Here is a 5,974-nt window from a genome sequence, read left to right on the forward strand (position 1 = left end):
AACCGTTCTTTTGTTCGAGCAGACGACTTGTAGTTTGGCCCATAAGCTCGGCGCAATCAACGTGCGCCGCAGAAATAGCCAGAGCGTCAGGTTAGGGCGATGGTAGTGCCGCCGCAAACAAAGAGAATTTTTTTGCTTCACTCTGGGTGTTTATGTGCCTCCGCTCCGCGGCCTCCACTGGACCCACTCTACAATTTTAGAGTTCACTCAAGTACAGCTACACAAATCCGCTTCACTAAAGGCGCTGCATGTTCGACGAAGCACTTGCCGTGAGCACTGGGTGTAGTTTTTTTTTTCCTTCTTTGTGAAGCTCGCAGCAAATAATTAACGCGTGCACGTGGCTGAAGCAAGTGTGTCAATTCGTATTATGAAAAGTACGCGACTTGACCGCCCTTGCACTAAATCAAGGTCTACTTACTCTGCAGTTCAAAGAAGTATGTGACGTTACCTTGACTTTTCATTCAGTGCAGAGTGCAGCACCATGGAATAAAATTACGTATCTTCGATGCATTTACTGACAGTGTATCATAGTTCAATTACTGAAGGCTTTATATCAGTGGTGCCAGTACACGGTTAGTAGTAAAATATATTTTGCCATTTACTTTATTTGTTTAGAAAATACTCAGAAAATGTAAGGTAGACAGCGACAAATTTTATTTACGCGGAAGGTAACAGGTCAGCCGGATGTGAATTATATTACTCTGTAATTGTGACAATGACCGAGTCTTAACGTGCACTGGCTACCAAATATTAAGCGCCCGGCCCCCTCGATCCTAATCGATTATGCTTGCTGCGCACGGGTGTTACGCAAACTTCTGATGCTGCGTTTGCTTTGCAGGGTGTTCAAAGTTAGACCTCCCGGGTTTTAAAAGAAATGCGAAGAGAAGTACACAGAAGCCATTTGTCTACCTAGGTTATGCGGCCAGGCAGTCGCAAACTGTGTGGCTAATTGCCGTATAGTAATGTCAGTATTTAATTAAAGTCGAAAATTAACTTTTTATTTACTGCAACTAGCATGTATGTTTATATTGAAAACTCAGAGGCGGTGCGATTTGGTGACTATTCCATTTTGTACGATTTTAGTAACGCGCCTGTGTCCTGAGATATGCACGTCTGAAATGTCAGCCTAAGCCGTCTAATTACGCATACGGGGCCCCTCCCTAGTGTGACGCAGCTGTTGCGTATGACACTCCGTCTGACAAGAATGTGGGGTGATGGGCTACGGTGATTACTTTTCGTCCTCGGCCAGCATTTCCGTTCTTGGCCAGCGAAACTGAAGAATGACTGGGCGGGCGACGTGAGACGAGCCCTGTTTCTTTAATCAATTGCTAGTACAATGTGAAACAAGACGCCGTGCCGCTTAAGAATTCTTATGCATTCAGGTGCAGCGATACTGCTCTGCTTAAAAAAATGATAATGGGAGCTTTGTTTGCAGAATAAATGAAATTAATGTCATCTCAAAACGTAAAGCGACAGCGTCAACTGCCGTACAGCTCATTATTAGGCACTTAAGTTGCCAGGGTGCCTTGCACATGCGTAAAGAGAATTTACGACCCTGCGTTGTCAGCGCTTAGGAAACGTGGGTTAATGGCGCGTATTCTCTGTAACGTTTTTAAAATTAGAACGCATCTACCAGTCCTCAAGACAGAGCATGAAATTGCATCAACGTAGTCAAATTCATATTTATTTATATACACGCAGCTCCGGTTCCGGCATTGCTTTGGAAGAAGTGGAAATAAAAAAACAAGAAAAGAACAAGTACAGTGTAAATCCATGGCCTACATACAAACAAAACATACAAACATTTTAGAAATTTGCTTCAAATTTACCATTGCTTACACAATATTAGTTTCGAGTGACATGAAATCTTACTCAAATTAGAAATATGACAATCGCCAAGCAATCAACGGTTAAAAAATGTTCGAAATGCTTGCCTTCCGCAGCAACACACCGCACGAACCGTTCTCGCGTCGAATCGACAACTCTGAGCAGCATTTTCAGGTCGATAGTTCGACCGGCGGTAACTATTCTCATCTTCATTTTGTTGACATCGGTGGGTTCAACTGCGTAAAAGTGATCTTTCACGGAGCCCCACAAAAAGAAGTGCAGTGGAAAGAGCTCAGGGGATCTCGGTTGCCAAAACATCTCTGCTTTGCGTGCAATCCACTGCCATGGAAAGTTACAGTTTAACCAGTTCTTTGCAGTGGAGAAGAAATGTGGCGGGGCTTCGTCATGCTAGAATCAAACTTGCCGCAATTGGTTGAGAGGAAGACTCGGTCAAGGCAAATTTATCGACGACACCAGCAAGAATTTTGTGCGCATAATTCTTTCCATCGAGGTTCCCTTCGAAGAAGTGAGGACCAATGATTCTGTCTCCAAGTATGCCGCACCATACATTTAGACCCCAGCGAATTTGTTGGTTGTGTTGGCGCAGCCAGTGAGGATTTCCTTGCGACCAGCAGTGAGCATTGTGTAAGTTCACTGTGCCGTTCCTGCAAAATCGAGCCTCATCAGTCCAAATCACTCTTTGTACGAAATGTGTATCTTGGTCAATTTTTATTAGCGCCCTATTACAGAAGTCTGCCCGTTTTTCAAAGCCTGCCTCACTTATGGCCTGATGAAGACTCACATGGTATGGATGAAATTCGTGCTTTTTTAGAACGTTGTGCGCTGTTCCCACACTTTTCCCGCATTGTTTAGAAATCTCTCTGGTACTTACATTTAACATCGGATGTACGCAGGCAAGAACGTGAATTTCAAAGTACTCCTCAATGATGCTCTACTTGGGCTGTCCTTTTTTGGTGAACTGGGCCTGCTGTGTGAAACGTCTGAAAATGCTAACAAATGTTGCTTCGGTTGGAAATCGCCGATCCGGATGGCGAGACGCGTACAGACTCATTGCTAATGAGGCATTGCCGTTCATCTCCGCCATTGATAGCACTGCACCAATTTTTTCTGTCGCAGAATAGTACCTCCACCCAGACGAAGCAGCCATTTTTCAACGCAGAAGGTCCCAACGCCGGGCTTGCTTCTTCCAATGGACCAGCTTAGTAGAGGCAATCAGTGGCAAAGCAAAGGCGCATAATGGCAGCTCAGGGGTTCACTCGATGCGCTTGCAAGGCGATGCCTGATCTGTTCGGCACTTTCGTAAAACTGCGAAGAATAAAAAGAAAATCGTCAGGCATACACCAATGAAGTGCACCACCGACGCCAGTTCACAGTCGTCCTTCTATTTCAAAGCAGTTTTTCAGGCGTAGGCAATGCAGGGCCCTCAAATCACACACTTCGGACAGGTAGTACAGCGTCCCTGGAACACCACTGGCAACTAAGGTACTGCCCGGCAGCTGTCACCTTTGTTTCATGCTTAGCGCTTGCGTGACTTTGAGCCTCCGAAATGCAAAAAAAAGAACCAAAACTAGTATCGTAATCCTGCACTTGATTGCTTCGACAGTACATGTACGGTGGCACCGCGCTTTGTCGCCAACTCTGCAAGTCATTGCTTCAAAAAAAAAAAAAGAGCTGGGCCAAGCCGCCACGCAAAATCATCCTTCCGTTTAGCTGGCCACGAATGAAAACGGTGGCCAAGAACGAAAAGTAATCACCGTCGCTTGTCACGCAACTTTCTTGTCAGACGGAGCATCATACGCAACAGCTGCGTCACACTAGGGAGGGGCCTCATAGCGGGTGCCGCCATCTTGCTTGCATAATTAGACGGCTTGGGCTGAAATTTCCGACGTGCATATCTCGGGACATAAGTGCGTTACTAAAATTGTACAAAATGGAATAGTCTTCAAATGCCACCGCCTCCGACTTTTCAATATAAATATACATGCTAACTGCAGTAAATAAAAAGTTCATTATCGAATTTAAATAAATACTGGCCTTACGACGACAATTAGCCTCACAGTTTGCGACCGCCTGGCCGCATAGCCTATAGGTAGAAAAATGGCTTCTGTGTAGTGCAATTCGTACTTAAAAAAAAAAAAACGGAAAGTCAGACGTTGAACACCCTGTATAACGGTTTACGGTAAAGAATGGTGAAAAAATGTGAACAAATACGCTATGCTTACAAAATGAAGCAACCGCTTTTGGTTCTGAACCCGAAGTGAAAGTCAAAGATTCATTTTTATATGAAAAAAGCTCAATACATCAAGGTATGCGGTAAACAGTAGCGCCCTGTCGTCGGGGCGCCGTTGGCAGCCGGCTCTCAGGGGAAGTCAGTGTCGTCACCCGAATTCTCAATGACGTTCATATCGGAGCTATTATCGAAAATTCCGTAGTCTTGCAGCGCACCGACTGCCTCTCGTTGACATCGTTGCAAGGGAAGAAAGCGCGCGCAAGCGTTCTGCGAATATCAACCAAGAGTCTTAAAAATTCAGCCTTCACTCTAGTCGACAAGCACTGTCATCTGTTAACAACGATTTAAACAAATATAGCGCATATTGCCGGTCGCTCAAGTTATGAATGACGTGTTAAACCAACCATACCTGCCACCCGGTGAATCGTCGGATTTGGCAATATGGCCCCCGTTGTTGCACTCTGCCGTTCGCCCACTTTGGTAGCCAGTCGTTTAAATTGGGTCTTATTCCTGACGGTAGACTTCTTCAATTAAACCCACCACACTCTGACATTACCGAAACTATAGGGTGAATTTCACTTCAATGAGGGTGTCTCTTCACGAAAAACTTTTATTTCGACTTTTCGACTGGTGCAAAGGTTGTGATTTAAAAACATCCCCCCATCCCCCCGAAAAAAAGAACAACCTTATGGCCGTAATTTGATTTCTACTGTTGCTTGCGTTACACCATTCCGTGCACCACGTTCCCAAGCGTGTTTAATAGGAGCCTCCGTGCACGTTACTCACGGCCGGGCACTCCTGAGCACCGGCGCGTTAATAACAAATGTAAGTAATTAGCGGCGCCACGCAGCTTGGGTCCTGATTACCTCGTCTTAACCCGGAAATGGCGAGCTACGACAGTAGTCACCTCACCGATGGGTGCCGCCAATGCGTTGCCTCTGCAGCCGAATGTCATGGTGCTGCCGGGGAAGCTTTGGCTATCGCTCGAGAGCCTCTGTAGGGCCCTGCTGAATGGTTGATGGATAATAGTTAAAGCATGTGGAGCACAGCAGTATGTTTCATACTAGCGCATCTGCCCAATATAAAGCGCATGAATTGCAACCTAAAGAGAGATAAAGAGAGAAAAGAACAGGTTATTAACTTAGAAAAAAGGTAACACATTACTGCCCCCACATAAACGGCAATGACAATGAAGGAAATTTGATGAGAATAATTAGTGGCATGTTGAAATGTTGCACGCACCATTGAGCACGTTCTTGGCCCAATTCCAACGTATCCATCCAGCGACCAATCTGCGCGTGGTGTGTCCGCCCTAGGACTCCGGTTTTATGGATTCGCGGTGGAGGATATAAACTGGCGCATTCTAGAGCGTTCCGCCACTCATCACTCCAAGTCGACTCAATGATCTTGATACTGATTTGCCTTCACCCTTTAGAACGGGTGGGCTCGAGCGCTGCGTCCTAGCCAGGATAACAAAAATTAAAACAACAAAATAAGAGTGTCACAAATAAAAAGAAACAAACAAAACAGTGAAAAAAAAATAGAAAAGAAATTTAAACAGTCACAATCCAAATTCATTTCGTAGACGTCCGCTCGCTACCCATCCACCACTGTTGCAGTTTTTTCTTCGTGGTGGACACTGCTATGGCGAGCGCTTCCGCCGCACCATCGGTTTCTTCACGAGTGACAGTTGCTCCCGCGGCAACGGGAAATCCCAGCGCCTCGGCCATCGGCGTGCCCTCTGTGTGGCTAGGCGTGCGGCTCCTGCAGCCCACAATCGGACGAGCAGCATTCTTTTTCACTTCTCTGCATGCCCGGCACTTCGCAGACAGCACTTCCGGTTTCGGTTTGTAGCACCGTCGATGCACAACAGTTCGCATTGCTCCTGCGCGAGCC

At 46.0% G+C, this 5,974-nt stretch overlaps 1 long non-coding RNA gene across 2 annotated transcripts; it reads right to left on the reverse strand.

Annotated features, from left to right (window-relative positions):
* Positions 1-1,657: 1,657 nt before the first annotated feature.
* Positions 1,658-5,431, reverse strand: LOC135909105 (uncharacterized). 2 transcript variants are annotated; one of them, XR_010566575.1, is made up of 2 exons: positions 5,321-5,431; positions 1,658-3,153 (listed from the first exon to the last, which is right to left on the reverse strand). It is a non-coding gene; the product is annotated as an uncharacterized lncRNA (long non-coding RNA). The 2 variants fall into 2 exon arrangements; XR_011509926.1 differs by lacking the exon at positions 5,321-5,431 and adding an exon at positions 4,991-5,174.
* Positions 5,432-5,974: the final 543 nt, after the last annotated feature.

This window comes from Dermacentor albipictus, unplaced genomic scaffold (genome assembly GCF_038994185.2).
Source record: "Dermacentor albipictus isolate Rhodes 1998 colony unplaced genomic scaffold, USDA_Dalb.pri_finalv2 scaffold_24, whole genome shotgun sequence".
Lineage (NCBI taxonomy): Eukaryota > Metazoa > Arthropoda > Arachnida > Ixodida > Ixodidae > Dermacentor > Dermacentor albipictus.